Source organism: Ambystoma mexicanum, chromosome 11 (genome assembly GCF_040938575.1).
Source record: "Ambystoma mexicanum isolate Mex_15411 chromosome 11, UKY_AmexF1_1, whole genome shotgun sequence".
Classification (NCBI taxonomy): Eukaryota; Metazoa; Chordata; class Amphibia; order Caudata; family Ambystomatidae; genus Ambystoma; species Ambystoma mexicanum.
The window spans coordinates 990,416,475-990,433,401 of NC_090934.1; the positions used below are offsets into that span (position 1 = coordinate 990,416,475).

Sequence of the window (16,927 nt, forward strand, 5' to 3'; positions counted from 1 at the left end):
CTTTTGTGACACTTTTTGAATAGTAGTCAAGGGGGAGTGTTTTTGATCAAATGTGATGCAAATTGTGCATTTTAAAGAATATGTATTCAGCAACACTGGTCAAAACTATTAACTGCATAGTGAAGTAACTCATCAAACTGGCCCACATTGACCAACAAAACTGGCCCAGACCAGCATTTTGCGTGTTTGGTTTGGCCATGGGCCTATTGCCTTATAGGCCAGTCCGAACCTGTCTTTGACTCTTATGTGTTTGCACTCCTTTCTCTTTGTATTGCACTGTTGTTACCTTTTTTTTAGCGCTTTGGAGAAAAACACTATATAAATTCTGTAAATAAATAAATAAATAAAGCCCTTGGAGCTGAACCGTCCCACAATCTTGAAAGTGCTAAAGAAAGTACTTCCCATGATTCCGGCCTCTATCCGTCCGCCGGTGGTTTCCGCTATGTTGCTATCCTGACTGGACTATTGCAATTCTTTATATTTGGCACAGCCAAAGGGTGGCTTCAGCACCTCCAAAACCTGGCAGCCTGTGTGGCAACAGGCACGCCCTATGAGGCCCATATTTCTACTGTGCTCCGGTCTCTTCACCGGCTCCCAGTTGCTCAACGTGTTAGATTTAAGGTGCTATGTATGAGCTCTGCATGACTTGGGGGCAGAATTTCTTAGAGCAAAGTTCACACGCTACTGTCCCTCACGCTGTCTACGCTCTGCCTCTGCTGAAAGCTCTCTGTGCCTTCCTATCGACGTGTTCGGATTGGAGGTCGTGCTTTCTCCATAGCAGCAGCTCTGCTTTGGAATGAACTACTGATAGCCATTGAAAAGCTAACTAACCATCTGGCCTTCAGGAAGGCTGTTAAGACCTATCTGTTCTAAATGGAGCACTTTTCGTTCAGGCTTGCTTTGTCCTCTAGCGCCAAGATACTTCTGGTGACCGTGCACTTTAGAAGTTGCTTTAACATAACATAACATAGAGGGGGCCGCTGCCCTCCCTCTGCCCCCACTGTGGCTCCGCCACTGCCTCTGCCTGATGGCTTCCCCTTTCAGAGTCCTACATGCAACAACCTCGGGTCTGTCCCTGATTGACTCGCTTCTGACCTGCTCCTGGCAGGCTGACCTTTGATCTGCCACGGTTGAGTTCCCTTTGCAAGAGACCCTATTGGACTCACCTGCGAACAGTCCCCGATTGACCTGCTTCAACCTGCTCCTGGCATACTGACCTTTGATCTGTCACGGTTGAGTTCCCTTTGCAAGAGACCCTAATGGACTCACCTCCGACCAGTCCCTAATTGAATCACCTTTCACCTGCAGGATCCTGGCAGACTGACCTTTGATCTGCCACGGTTGCGTTCCCTTTGCAAGAGACCCTAATGGACTCACCTCCGACCAGTCCCTAATTGACTCACCTTTGACCTGCAGTTGACGGGCTCACCTTTGACCTGTCTCTATGTACTGCCCTAGTCCCGGCTGCGTTTCTTTCTAGTTTGGGATATACAAGGAACTCCCGGTGGAAGCCTTCACTTCTGAGAGCGGGCAGAGGCAGGCAGAGCCGAGACTGCTCCAGGAATGTGAAAAATGCTGGGAGTCTAAATATAAGCTGTTTTTGTCGTCCTCGGCTCCTGGCACGGACTGCTTATTTTGGAACATATCAATTTAAATCGTTTGGAAATGGCTTTCATTTTAAAACTTTAAAAATGACATTTTAATGGGCTATTAAGACTTGCATGACTTTCATCAACTGCCTGAAAAAACAGGGTTAAGAACACAATGGTTAAGAACAGGATTTTCCATGTATCATACAGCCATGAATAGGAAGGGAAGGGGGTGCGCGTGGGTGAGGCTAAGGGGTAGGGCAAAGAGCAAAGGAGTGCGAGAGAAACAGAGAGAAAGAGAAAGGCAGAGCGAGGCATCCACAGAGGAAGCCAGACCAAGAAGTCAGAGATTGGGAGACAAAGTGAACGATAGAGACCTCGAGAGTGGGTGACCGAGTGAGCCAATGAAAGAAGATTGGGATGGTGCGGGATCCGAGCTAAAGAAGGAGAGACAGCAGGGGAGCATGTGACAAATCAACTTCTGGGGCACCAGCGGTCCAGGTAAATTATAAGACCTCCTTGTCCAATTTTGGTAACGTGGACCGAACGGAAGGCTTATCTCCACAAGGTCGTGGATCGTTGGTTAGTTGCAACACAGAGAAAATGCATTGATAAAAGGTCCAGTCAAGTTTGTATCAAAATATCTACTTTATTATTACTACAACAGACTGTTTGTTTGTTTTATTATTTGTATTGCGCACCAGACCGGAGGGTATCAGGGCGCAGAAGAAACAGGAACATTTTCAGCTTGGGTTACAGAGCTGTACAGATATATACAACAGGATATATTTACAACAAGCATAAAACAGTTCTAGCATACTACAATTACAACACAAACTGTAAAGGAACACAGAGGACAAACAGTTTCACAAAGCAAAGGGATGCACTCTGGATACTGACAGGAGGGTAGTTGGTAAAGCAATCAGTCTTATAGTTCAATATTATTGGGTGTCAACACCAAAGGGGAAAAGGGTTGTAACAGTATCTAGGGGCCTTTGGAGAAGGACCGGAAGGGTGCAGGGGGGAGGGACATGGGGGGATGAGCACCACAATGTACCTGGTGCTGAAGAAGTTCTTGGTGCTTGACAGCGTTGGGGCGGTTCCAGGGTGCTTTGCATCTCATGAGACAGAGTTAGTGGCAGGAGACAGCTGCGGGTACCAGGCTTCAAGCAGTTCGGCAAGCAAGACTGGATGGACGTCTTCAGGGTGCCCGGCACGGCAGCTCGGGGCCAAGAATCGTTGTCTCTGTGCTGGTTGGTGGTTCTGGAATGCTGGTCGAGGCGTCTCAGACGGCTCTGGTGACTGCGGCGTGACAACAGTCAGCGGTGCAGCCGGATGCGGTTCAAGGACTCGACTGTCTCGAAATTGTCCTTAAAAAGATGGACGCTGGATGATGCTTGTGTGGCACTCCTCTTAGCTTCTTCACAGGGCTTGTGTCCTTTGAAGGTGGAGGGGCCAAAGCTCAGGAGGGTGTTAGCAGGCAACAGCCTTGTCCTTTGTCCAGAGACTCTCCAGAACTTCCAACCTAGGAGGTTTGCTGTCAGAACCTAGCAGGGCACGCTCTGTGCTGGCTGGGTACTGGTTCTGGAGCTGCTGGACGGGTCCTCTGAGTCTGGTATCTCCTTCTGTTCCCTGGGAGATGTTTAGGGGAGGGATCTTGCTTCCCTCTTGGAACTCCTGGACTTCCTTCACTGGTGGAAGATCTAAGGTAGACTGTACCTTCAGCTCAGGTCCAAATGAGTCCCTCTTCTTACTCTTTCCAAAGTCTTCAGATGCTCTGATTAGTGAGGGGCTTACTCCTCTTTTAAAGCCAAACGGGCCCCAGTGATTTGTGTAGGCTAAGCCCACCTTAATGAACCAATCCTGGTTCCCCACCAACAATCTTCAGTGATGTTTCAGGTCAGAATCAGAGCACTTGGTAACAGACAGGGGAAGGATGACAACATATACTTCTAAGTCCCACCCATATTACTGCCTGCTGTAAATCAAAGTGTCTCCCTAATTAACTGAGCCCTATGTGGCGCTTCGTCACAACATGGGCCTCATTTGAAGTACAGGGTTGCAAGCAGACTTTTGTCTCCTACAATTCATATACTTCCCTGCTCTGAAAGGAGTGGTTCCAGACGAGACATGCACTGCCCTTTCATACAGAGGAGGGGCGTTAGTACCAAGTTGACACATGGCATTACAAAGAGGTGTTGGTCTCTGGTCTCCATTGTCACTTCCCGCACCCAGGCCTTCCTTGAGGCCTGCTAATTAACATTCTTTGGTATTCACCGCCACCAGCAAGGTGTAACTATGAAGATGCAAATCCATGCTAATCAGGCTGCCCACTGCCAGAGGCTTTTGATGTACCCGCAGCTGTCAGGTGTCAGGTACACATGGCAGGGGAGGGCGGCGGTGGTACGCTGCATCCTCCCAGGGTACATGACTATTTTTCTGCTGTGTGGTGAGAATGGAAAATATGTGCTGGAATGGCCCCACATATTTTTCAGAGGTTGATCTCCCATCATTCATTCTTTTAAAATAAAGAAAAAAATCAAAGAGCCCAGGTAAGCTCACTCTCCCTGTGCGGGTGGTCGAATTCCTCACAGCGCCAGAGGAGTGAGGACAGAGAATAAAGAAAGCCTGATGCAGATGACGAGCAATGAAGGGCTGGCGGCAACCAATCAGAATGGATGGGGTGAGAGGGAACAGTGTCATGGAGCAAAGGGGGGCCATGAGAAATCAGGAAAAAGTCCAGAGAAGAAGAGAGAAGGGAAGACAACAAGAGAGAGGAGAGAGATGGGAAGCAAGACAGTGAGCAAGAACACGTATGCAAGCGCACGCGCAATGGCAGGGAAGAAAGGAATAGCGTTCGAGGGAGGAAGTAGAAAAATAAAAATGGCTGTCAAAGAAAGACAAAAACATGCAATGAAATTAATGAAAATGTTAAAGTTAATGGATATTTGTAACACGCACTATCACCACCGGAGTGCAAAATAGGTTGAGTGTATCAGAGTACAAGCGAGAACAGGGTGAGAGAAGCACTAGAGTGCCAAAGGTTGGTGGTAGATACAGTAGCGGGGCAATGGTGGCACACTGTGAGAGAGGTTAAGAAGAGTGTGAGGGACTCTCAGAAGGAAATACAAGGGAAAATGGTGAGAGAGAAGAAAACAATGTGCAAGATAATTAGAGAGTGCTGAGAAAATGTGGGGCAAAGATGAGAGTGAATATGGGTTAATGTGTGAGAGAAGTGTAATGGGGAACTGTAAGAACAAAGGTGGAAGATGGCAGAGAGGGGCACAAGAAGAGAGTTGCATGAAATAAATAAAGATCTGTTGAGTGGGCAGAAGTGGGAGAGGTTAAATGTGTGTTGAAGTATCCAGGCGAGGGGAGAAGGCCTGCCACAGACGAGATGCTATGACATCAAGTTTAGCAAACAGTAGGTGGGGGCATGGGCACTGATCACGTGGCGTGTGTGTGTGCATAATCTTTTATTCGTGGGGCTTTTCTCTGAAAATCAAGGCATAGCCCCTTTCTGTGCCTCCATTCAGAAATCTCAAGTCCTTCCTTTTCACACTTCTGACCTTCAGGAGTATAGGAGAGAGCAGTGGCTTTTAAGATGCTACTCTGCCCCACACGGCAACTAAAATAGAAGTGAACATAGTCATGAAGGTGAAACAGGCACAACATGAATGGTCCACCTTCTTCACTTCTTAAGATAGCATGGGTCGAGGGCAGGCTTTACTCTTCATAAAGATGAGAGCCACCAAAGACGCAACAAAAACAGCAATAGTGCGGTAAGTACACAAATGCTGCAGTAACAAGGGCTAATCCTTCTGATGACAGCTCTCAGAGTGTCCGGCCTGCAAGGGAGGGTCCTCAAGAAGGAAGTGAGGTCTGGGCATTTCCAAGATGGCGGGACCCCTCTCCAGTGTTAGGTCCTCTCCTAGCTGCACTATCCCGCTCCACTCTCCCTGCCCGACTCAGATCCAAAGGACTCCAGTCATTATCTCCCTGTTAAAACTTCCCCATTATGTGGCTGAGACCTCTTTGAAGCACCCAGCCTGTACTCCGCCCCCTGGGGAATAATGTCCTGCCTGAAGGAGGTATGCCTTCCCAACAGAGAAAAAAAAGAGTATGCTGGACAGGTCCCCGATTGTTGTGAGTCTCGGAAGTAATACACAAATGGCTCTGCAGCTGCCAGAGTCACAGGAAACCAGCGGATAATAACATGATATCAGATGGAGTTTTATCAGTTATATTTGTATCTCCTCGTAGGCTCTTATATTAAACTAAATATCATTTTATATTTAAGTACTGAAGCTATGAAGTTAAATACAATATGAATCGGAGCTGCCCACTTTCAACAAACACCCCCCCCCATCCCACTCGATAAGCCGTTTTCCCCGAACAAGGGCTGTCGAGATGTTCGTTTGATGAAAGTGGGCAGAACGTACAGTGGCAGCAGCGGTGTGAGGCGGTAAGGAGTGGGTGGGGCAGTGAGGGTTAGGCTGGATTGAGAGCAGGGTGGGCAAAGGTAATGGAAGGGAGAGGGCGCAGCGAGAAGACCCACTGGGAGACTTGGGGCTGCAGGGGTGTCTTCCACATTTGAGGAGTGAGTTGGCTGGGGCAAGGTGGGCGGCTAGACGGGGAGGGCATGCAGGAGTGTCCCTTGCAAGAGGGAATGGGTAGAGGGAGAGCGGGCACAGATATGTGTTTTCCCCACAGTGCCGAAACCAGCCCCGGTAAGCAGGGTTTGGGGAAAATTGGCCTGCGGGGAAAACACATGGATCTGTTTAAACCAGTTAAAAGCAGGCCATTGCTGTTGGAATTGAATTTGGATTCTAGAAGTCTGTTTTAGGAATGCGCATGTTACTCTGTAACTAATATGATGAAAAGTCACATTGCAGCTGCTGGTGTGTCGGTAGACAAGATCTAGCAAGGCACACATGTGTGCACTATACTTTCTAAACATATAACATTGGAAAGTGACCCACTGTTCACTGCGCTCACTTTCTACGAGAGAAAACCACCATCATGTTGCATGGCAAAAATCAAAACAGCTCAGAGTTACACACCCTCACAAATGGCAGTTTGTCACAATCCCTTAACGTAGTCTACCATTTGACTCCTTTTGGTGGGCCAGTAGTGGCTGTCTCCAAGTTAGACTACCCAGAGACAAATTTGAGGGGCAACCCATCAAGGGTCTGATTCTTGGACACCTCAAAGCCCCCGCTGAGTAGTGTGGACTCACTTTGCTCTTCTTACCAGATCCCTACCTAAATAATAAATCACAGACCTATTATGTTTATGGAAAAGTTGTAGGCCGTAGGCATTTTATTTTCTTACAGAAAATACAAAACAACAAAAATCAATACACTGCCATATGCTTTTGGGCACCTTGTGTCCAGTCTCGAAGTTGCACAAGGCTCCTCCTGAGTCCTTGTTATCCCTGGGCCTTCGTTCCTGGGCTCATGCCGCCACACCTGAGCGGGTGTTATTCGCGCCCATTCAGGTCCCCCCCAAAAGCACCCTACCTACAACCCCGTTCCTGGAATGCCCTAAAAATGTTGTCGGAAAAAACCCCCATCCCCTTCCTTGATAGGTGTACCCCATCCTGGTGAAACATATCCGGATTGTTCCGGTGTAGTCCATGTTTTATGAAGTGTAACCCTGTGCTCTTGCAGTACTTTCCTACTGATTTATTTAGTTTCTTTCTGGCTATTTCGATTGCCTGCCTCCCCTGTGCCCCATACCAGACCCTTCTTGGTATTATTTCCGACATGAAAATCTCGGTTTTCCACCAACTGTGGGCTATGCTATGTAGCGACTCGCAAATGTTCCTCTGTAATTTACCCCTATTTGTGCTCACCAGGTCGTTCCCCCCGAGGTGTATAACCAGGTACTCGGGGGGGGGGGGTCCCTGAAACCTACCAGGTCCGACAGCCTGTCGAGAATGTCCTCCCAGTGCATCCCCGGGAGGCCCCACCAGGATGTAATTGTGTTTTTGAAATGTAGTCCTTGCTTCACTTCCTCCAGCCACCTGCCTGCCCGGGTCACGAAAGAGTGCCCCACTATCCATGCCGATTTGTAGGGTCCAGCCTCTATGGAAACGGGGGAGATAAGCGTTTATATCAGTTCATCCCTTATGTATTTTTTAAAGCATTGCGACTTCCATCCCCCAATCCCTTTCACTCCCTTTGCTCCCAGGCCGCCCGCCCATGCAGAGGTTGCCGCCCCTATCCTGAATGAGTGTGTTCCAAATTCGGCTGGATCCCATCCTGCTTTTGCCAAGGCCTGTTTTAATACCGCCTGAAACTGGTACCCGCTGAGTGCGCTGCCGTCCCTATGTATGAATAGCTGCCCGTCGACCTCTGGTCTGAGATTTAGGAATTCTTGGGTGATGCATCTGGGACAGTGGTCCTTCTCTCTGATGCAATTGAGGTCTATTGCTCTCCCCTTCCCCGCTTGGTCCGTTTTAGACTTTCTTAATATTATCGACATCCCCTTGCTTCCCATACAAATATCCCTCCTTGCCAGGCCATTTCCTGCTACCGTGTTACTGGCCACCAGCTCCCCTACCCTGAAGGCCCCATAATAGGCCAGCGCGAATGCTGCCCTGAACAGCGCTGTTTCGTATGTGCTGCTGCATGTATTCCGTAATACTTTTAACAGAATCACTAGTTTCCCAAAGTTCAGTGGCCTCCTGCTGTCTGGTTTCTTCCCCTCCAATTTGGCCCAACCTCTCATAGCATATTTTATTCTAGGGCTGTCAGTTGGATCCGGTACATCAGCCACTTTTGTGGTGTATGCCACTGCCGCTAGGTGTGCTGCAGCCCAGATTTTCTTTCTCCCTTTGGCAAATGCCCCTTCCAAAAATTCACACATTTTTTCTGTTGAAATTTCCCCCACATCTTGCACTCCTGCTGCAACCAACACATCTTTTACATGTCTTTCTTACTGCTTACCCGTTTTGTACGTTAGGCCGTTCCTGGTCAATTTGTCGATGACCCTTTCCGTTCTCTGTGTTTCTCCCATTTCCTTAGAGTTGACCTTGTAGCCAACCGTTCTTTCCTTTCCAATGTTTTCAACGGGACCCATGCCTTCTGCGGCGTGGGCGTTCTTTCCCTGTCGGCGTCCGGTCTCAGCTCCCTGAACCTTTCCCACTGAAAACGAGATATTGCATCAGCCACCACGTTTGCTTCCCCAGCGATGTGCCTCGCCCTTATGCATGTATTCATTTTTAGGCTTTCCAGATTGATTGCCCGCATTAATTCCAACACTATTATGCATGGCGCACTTCCTTTATTTAACACGTGTACCACCGCCATGTTATCCGACCATACTGCCAACTCCTTGCTTCCTCGCTCTTCCCCCCATTCGCATAATGCGACCCATATTGGGAAGAGCTCCAGCAGCGTTATGTTTTTTGTCCATTCCGCCACCTGCCATGTTTTTGGCCATTTGCCTGCACACCACTGTCTCCCCAGTATTGCGCCAAACCCAAGGCCACCTGCTGCATCGGTGAACAACACCCTTTTTTCTTCCTTGTTTACAGGTGAGCGCCATATCACTTACCCATTGAAGTACCTCAGGAATTCTGCCCACACTTCCAGATCTCTCATGATTCCTCCCCCTAGCCTGACTCTGTGGTGCCCCATTGTAGCCCCTCTTGTTTTTAGCTCAATGCTTCTCTGGAACACCCTCCCCTGTGGTATGACTCTTCCTGCAAAGTTCAGCTTTCCTGTCAGCGCTTGCAATTCTCTCACTGACACTTTGTTTTTTCCTTGTAATTCCTATATTGTCTTCAGCAGATCCGTCACCTTGTCATCCGGGATCCGGCACACTCCCATGCTTGAGTGAATTTCTATCCCTAGGAATTGGATAAACTGCGTTGGCCCCATCGTTTTCTCCCCCGCCAGCGGAAAACCCCACTCGCTCGTTATCTCCACAAATTTATCCAGGGTTGCTTTGCATAGCTTTGAACCTTTGGGCCCTACGAATAAAAAGTCATCCAGGTAATGTACCATCATGGCCTCCCTCATCTCTTCTGTGACTGCCCACTGCAAAAATGAACTTACCCTCTCAAAATATGCACATGAGATGGTGCTCCCCATAGGGAGACATTTGTCGATGAAGTATTCCCCCTCCCACTGCATACACAACCACCTCTGAGATCTGCTGTTGACTGGCAACAGCCGGAATGCAGATTTAATGTCTGCTTTCGCCATCCATGCCCCTTTTCCTGCTTTCCTGACTAGTTCTACTGCCTCCTCGAAGTCTGAATGTGATACTGTTGCATCGCTCTGGGCAATGCCGTCATTCACCCAGGCCCCCGGGGGGTAGGATAGGTGGTGTATCAGCCTGTATTCCCCTTCTTCCTTTTTCGGCACCAGCCCCAGTGGAGAGCATATGAATTCTTCAAATGGTAAGGCTGTAAAGGGGCCCTCCACCCTACCCAGTTCTACCTCTTTTCGGATTTTACTGGTCACTATATCTCTGTTCTCCGTTGCAGACTTCAGGTTTCTAGGAATGTCCTGCGCTCCCTGCCCGGTAAAACGGGATGTTAAAACCTTCTCTAAAGCCTTGCCTGATCTCATCTGCTGCTTTTTGGTCTGGGTATTTCCGGAGCCACACTTCCATCCTCTCAATTTTTACTGGCGTGGCCCCCTTCCCGTCCCAGCTCTTATTTTCGCTTCTCATCGCTTTTGCCGCTTGGAGCTGCAGCCCATGTGCAACTGGAGCTGCTGTGGTCACCCCTACATCTCTCGCACTTGTGGCTGAACTTGCACTTCCATCCCCAGCTACAGGGTACTCCCTTCTCAAAATTACGACATTGTCCTGGTTCTGCCCGTGTTGTCCCCGTGCTCCCACTGCCCCCCCTCCTGCGTGGTTGGGGGCAGGCTGCTCTGCCACCCTCTCTGTGACCCATAGTTCCTGCTGCGAAAATGTTGGTCTCTATTTCTGTCATAGCTGTATTCATATCTTCTGTTATTGTATCTATAATCAGCTTTGTAATCATTCTGCCAATACTGCCTTCTCTGCTGCCCTCCTGCGCTTCGCTCCTTCGAATCCCATTTCTCCTTCAGCACATTAAATATGTAGAGATTAAAATTCTCCTCATCCCATCCCATATCCGGAAAGCAGTCCATCTCCTTTCTGAACTCGTGATCGTACTCCAGCCATGCGTCTCCCCCAAATGCCGTGTGTACCTTCAGCACCCTCTGCTGACACACAACTAATGCTATCCCGTCTTCTGGGAATTTCTGTAATATAATTGTAGACGTTATGATAAAGGCCGCCATCCAGTTGTCAAAATTCCTTAATGCTGGCCCCTTTTTCAGTAAGCTTTTATCATTCTCCTTAATGTCATCTAGTGCCACATTCATCCCCCTCTTTTGACAATCTAACAATGTGAAAATATCAATCAATTCCTTCCTCCATATTTTCTCCTTTACTTTGTCATTTATATACCAAGCCATTGCCTTCATTGACCTGCCCTGTGCATCTTTACCCATGGTTGGTCTGCCATATTTCGTCATGAGTGGTCCCCCAACTTCCGCCGCTGCCACTGGTGGTACTGCCCCCGGCGGTGGGTCCCCTGCCACTGGTGCCGCTGGTGTCCCTGTTGGCACCACCGGTTGTGGGTTGGGTCCTTTGCGGTGCCCCCCCTGTGTTTGGCCCTACTGGTGCACCTTGTGGTGCTGGGACTATTGGTGCCCCCTGTGGCGCCGGGACCGGGGTTTTCCTGGGTTCTGCCCCTGCCTCCCCTGCCCCTCTCTGTTTCTCCCTGCTCACCACCCCTCTCCATTTTACCCAAGCCCTTAAATGATCACTTTCTTCGTCATCACTGCTCTCTTCAGTTGAATAATTCCCTTGCTGCTCCTCCCTGGCTCTCTTATCACGTCTGCTCTTCTTGCCATTGGTTCTGGGCGACTTACCCGAAACCGTGACGCAATTTCTTTTTACGATTTTATTCCCCACATCATTATTCACAGTACCTTTGTTTTTCTCTTTTCTTTTCCTCCTCTTGGTAGGTGCCTCTGTCTGTGCCTCCGATCTCCTCGACTCTTCTCTCCCCCTCTTCTGTCCTTGCGGTACCTCGTCTTCTCCTTCGCTGCTGCTGGGCTCTATGAACAGCAAGGGTGACATTGACTTCGCCCTTTCTTCCTTCTGCATTATCTCCAGCACCCATTGTGCCCCATATTCTTTCTCTGCCTTTTTTGCCCATTCTGAGAATTCTTGGGCCCTTTTTGCTCTTCCTTCCGCCATCCTTCTCGCCTGAATTCTGTCAGCCTCGCCTTCCTGCTCCTGCACGCCCTGCGCCCTCTGCTTCTCCTGGTCTTCTTCTACCGATCTTTCTTGCCTGTCTCGCCTGTCCGCGGCGAAAGTGCTCTGTTCACTTGTGTCCTCGTGGTCCGGCACACTGCCCCGTCTCCTTATCTGTTCTCTAGCTGGTACTTCTGCGTCGCTCCTGCTTCAGCACGGCTGGACGAACTCGTAGCCACTGCACTTAGACCGAATTAAGAGGATGTGGAAAATGCGTGAGCCCGCAAGAGCAAACGTTTTTCCTTCCCCTTATCCAGGCACTAAGAGGCTACCCGAGAGAGGTGAGCTCTTTACCTGGTTTGTGCTGCCTCTCCTTTTCCTGGCTTACTTATACATCCCAGGCCTTTTGTTCCTTCTTGGGGGCCGGTTTTCCCCCCGGCCCCTTGCTGTTATATTTCGCACCTTCCCCAGGTGCTGTTTCCTGCCCTTTCCTGGGCTTTTGTTTCTTGTGGCGCCGTTCGGACGCCCCTCCCTACTGCTTTCGCGCCGTTTCCCCCCACCCTGCGCCTAAACTCCCAGGCCCTTCATCGGCCCGCATTTCATGCGGCCCGGGGCCTGGGGCAAAAGGGGCAGCCGAGGAATTCATTTAGAAGCCCAGAGGCCCTGCCAACTGGGGAAAGGACTGCACTGAGCCTCAGTTGAAGCATTCTGGAGACTTAACACTCTGAACCTAAAGTTGCACTCCTCCCACAAAGTCCCAATTTTGAGGGATGTGTCCAACAGACCTGCTCCATCATTCCCAGAGCCAAGCTCCACACAATACATATTTTAAGGAGACTTCCACAAAACTGAAGCCTGATGGATGGAAGGTTTTCAATAAATGACATTACCACCCTGGAAGAGGTGTCATACGGCCTCCCATCCAATCGGGGATGTCGGAATGCAAGCTTTACCTCAAGGTATTGTGTGGGCACCCGAGCCCCCTGAGCAGTGGGAGGCCACCATCTTCACTATCAGGCAATAGGTAAGTCAGCCTATACCCCATCCCCTCAATCCCCATCAAATTTGAGCTCCCCACCCATGCCCCCCGCACCCAAGCCCTGACCCGCTTACCTGCTGCTACATAATTCATGAGTGTCTGGAACACTCAGGTGTTTTGACGCTGCCCCACCATGGGGCATCACCCCCAAAATATTGTAGGTGAAAATCCCACGGCCGAAAATACAGAATTTCGAAAATCACATTTCACAGCATTTATATGTGGGCGGGTAGGGTAATAAATATGGTAAGGTGAGTATGGCTGAGTTGCAGGGGGTCTCCCCCGCACATAAGTGCATTGAAATGGGTGCAGGTAAAAAAAACGGGTATTTTCGACTGCAGAATTTTTTGCCTGAAAAAATAGATCCCTGCCACAGCAATGGCCACCATGGAAAGGAAGAAGAGACTATATTGTTCCCTTTGCCCTAGCCCACTGGGGACATCTTGTTTTTTAGTTCTTTTTAAGTTGTGAAATGGTAACCATGGCTTTTCTCAACTTAAGAAACCCTATTAGCACCCCCCGGGAAGCATGCCTGGGTGCTAATGGCAATAAAGCCCTGAATGGGGCACATTACCTGCTCTGGTTATTGCAGATTACTAGACCAGGTTACTGAAAATACTTGTTAAGAAAGAATTCTGAGCCAAATATCCTGCTGAGATTTATTACATAAGAAGGGAGTTATGGGAAATTCCCAAATGACTCTGGCCGGAGCATGCTGTCCCATGGAGAAATGTTAGCATTCGCAGTCAGAATCGCTCTCTTAGATTGGTTGATTTTAACATATATAAACAGTTCACATTGAGAAATACTTTTCAAAATGGTTAAGTCTTCAAAAGATGCAATTACCATCGCATAATCGTGGCTTTTACTAGCATAACTGTGTCCCCTTCAATAGTGGTACAGGCGGGCTAGAAAACAGTGCAGTGGCATGATGAGCTCGAAGCTTTTTAGTCATCATTTTTTTATGTCTACTTTGAGTCTCTCTGAATGGGAGAGGGTATGCCAAGATGTGGGTACCTTGCCCTCTTTGTATTGCATTGTAGTAGTCATTTATGTAGCGCCTTTTCCCATTCATTGAGGAGAACCATCTCCGGTTCCGGAAGCACCTCAAAACCTTCCTCTTCGCTTCTGCCTTCTCTCTCCCTCTCCCCTGCTAAACCTGCTTAACTCCCCACTGAATTCAGCACTAAACATGCATCTGGGCCACTCTCAGCAACCTCGGTCCAGGGCCCAGCCACTCTCCACTTGCACTGCCTCCCTGGCTCCCCCTGCACTGTGGGACTGTCACTGTATCCCTACAGCCCCCTTCCCAGCACTTGCTCTGCACTTACCTCGCACTTGCCACCAGCTGGCCCTTTTTATTTATTATTTATTATTTATTATTTTTTACGATACTTACCTTGTACTGCACTTTCCCCCCCACCTCCTCCCCCTGCACTTCCTCCTTTTCCCCTTACCTCTGCACTTGCGCGATCTGAATGACACCTGGCCTAGTAGGATCGTTTGTCTGTCTTCCCCTTGTTTCCCTCCCTCCCTGTCTCGTCGCGCCTTGAAACACTTGTGTATAGGCGCGTTACAAATACCATATCATATCATATCATATCATATCATTTGAATGCCCTCAAAGCGCTTTGCCGTAGAAGCGCCCTCGGGGACCGAAGTCCAGGTATGGGAAATGTAATCAAGCTGCACGCCACGGATGAAGCTCAAAGAGGTCGAAACATGTCAGGAGTTCAGTATTTTCCCAAGCAGCAGTGGTGTGGTTTGTTAAGCTTGACAGCTTCCATTGGTGGCAGAACCGAGACAAGTGTTCATATGATTGGTCCCCCCACTCTAACGGGACAGAGTGGCTGAAACAATGCCATTCAACCTGCCCCATGCAGCGCCAATTGGCATGACTAATTCAAATTTCCGTTGATGGCTTTTTGCTGTGGAATCTTCACAGCCATCCAGACAAGGAAGCTCGCCTGGGAAAACGGAGGTGCATGTTGCGACCTGGACCCACGAAGCACAAGGCTTTGGAGGATGCACATTCGGGAATGTCAGACTATCGCATTGTGGGGATCAAACCCCAAATGGAGTAAAATGAGGTAACACATTTTTTTTTGCAAAGCGCTCACACAACCCAGGGGAATCGAGGCGTTGTTACAGGAATATGTTTTAGTTGCGTATTGATAACACACTTAATACCCAGAGGTTTCTAAGCACGGACCCGGTGATCGAACCTGTGTTGCTCCGTGTTACCTTGTTTCCAAGGCGAGCACGAGCACGTTGCAGCTGAGCTATCCTCCCGGACCGATTCAGCAGGTCAAAAATGAAAGAAATAAACAGGGTCAATGCATGCTAGGTGATGGTTTAGGGCTTGTGGTCACACCGCAAGACACTTTGGAGGTGATCAGTGTGTTATAATGTTGAAGGTATTAGAAACTTCATAACTGTTCGTTCTGGATGATTTTCTCTAGCTGTAGGATTCGGAATTCGGAATCAGACATCTGGGGAAAAGCATCAGAAAAGATACATCGAGGGAACTCTCTACATGGAATAAACACACATAAGCTACAGAATATGTTGTGTGTACGTGGTATCTTTATTAATATATGAACAATAAGCATAACAAGTGGCGACGAGGAGGCCAGTGTTCCGCAGACCAGAGAGTTCCCGAGGGCATTAAGTAAACGACGGAACAAGTGGCCAGAATCCACATCGCCAGTCAAGGTACAGATGATTTCATATAATTATACAATATAAAAAGAAAAAGGAAGAAACCGTACCGCTGAAGGCAGCTTCGGTTACGTAATTAAAAAAACTGCAACGGCCGAAAGAGGGGTACGTGTGAGGCCACGTAACGTGCAGTGACGTTGTGATGAGATTTGAGGAAAGCACCTCAAAGCGTGCTCTACGTGCCGCCATCTTGGACTCAATACACGGCGGTTCGTAATAAAGGTACGAATTGTTTATACTTGGAAGTGTAACAGTGTAACAGACTGCCGTGGTATAAAAACGTCAAGTCCAGTCGATGATTATATAGAGTTGCATGATCGATCACAATTTCAAGTGGTTGTGTCAATGTAAAGAACTTCAAATTGGACAGCTAGTGCGAGTAAATAATATGCTCATTGCATAGCATTAAAAACAGTTAATGTGTCATAAAAAGACTTAAATTAAATCAAAGCAGGGAGATCATCAGTGCCTGTTGACAAATGAGTACAATTAATATGTCATAAAAGTACTTAAATCAAATCAAAGCAGAGGGGATCATCAGACTCTGTTGATACACGACAGTTGGAGAGTTGTTATAAGAAAGATCATCTGATTGTGGCAACTGAACTAACAATTGTCGGGAAGCATAAACTATTAAGTCTTCAATATGCAAAGCATACCAGCTCCGGAAAAGATTTTGGCTCAGCCTGGTAGCCCAATTTCTTCGTGGGAACAATGGGTTGATAATTTTCAAGTATATATGAGGGCCATTGGAGGTGCAAAGTTCAATGATGACCTAAAGGAGGCTACTTTACTTAGTTGTATAGGAGCTGAAGCTTTGAGGATATTTCAAACTCTTCCTGGTGATGGTGATGGTGCAGGTGGGTCTGGGGATTCTGCGTCTAGTCCCAGGAAATATGACATTGCTTTATCGAAGTTGGGCAAACACTTTGGCAACAAAACAAATGTAGTTTTGGAAAGATATAGGTTTTTTACCAAAAGACAATTAAAAAATGAATCTATTGACATGTATGTCGCAGCGTTAAGAGGTCTCATTGCTACATGTGAATTTACTGGACTACCGAATGAATACTTAAGAGATCAGATTGTTTTACATGTTGCAGATCCTAAGATTCAACAAAGACCTTGGCAAGCAAAAAATCCAACCTTGGAACAGTCGTTAGAAATTGCACGGTCTATTGAATTGGGAGACAAGTGTATGAAGAAAGTACAAAGTAAGCAGGGACTATGTGATACAAAATCCATTCAGGTTATACAAAGTGAGGAAACTAATAAAGATGAAGAAGCATTGGTTGCCATGATAAAGAGGATTGTGAGATCTGAC

At 48.1% G+C, this 16,927-nt stretch overlaps 1 protein-coding gene across 1 annotated transcript in view; it reads right to left on the bottom strand.

Moving 5' to 3' along the window:
- CEMIP (cell migration inducing hyaluronidase 1) overlaps nucleotides 1-16,927 on the bottom strand; it is an 867,705-nt gene that overhangs the window by 213,893 nt on the left and 636,885 nt on the right. The window lies entirely within an intron of this gene.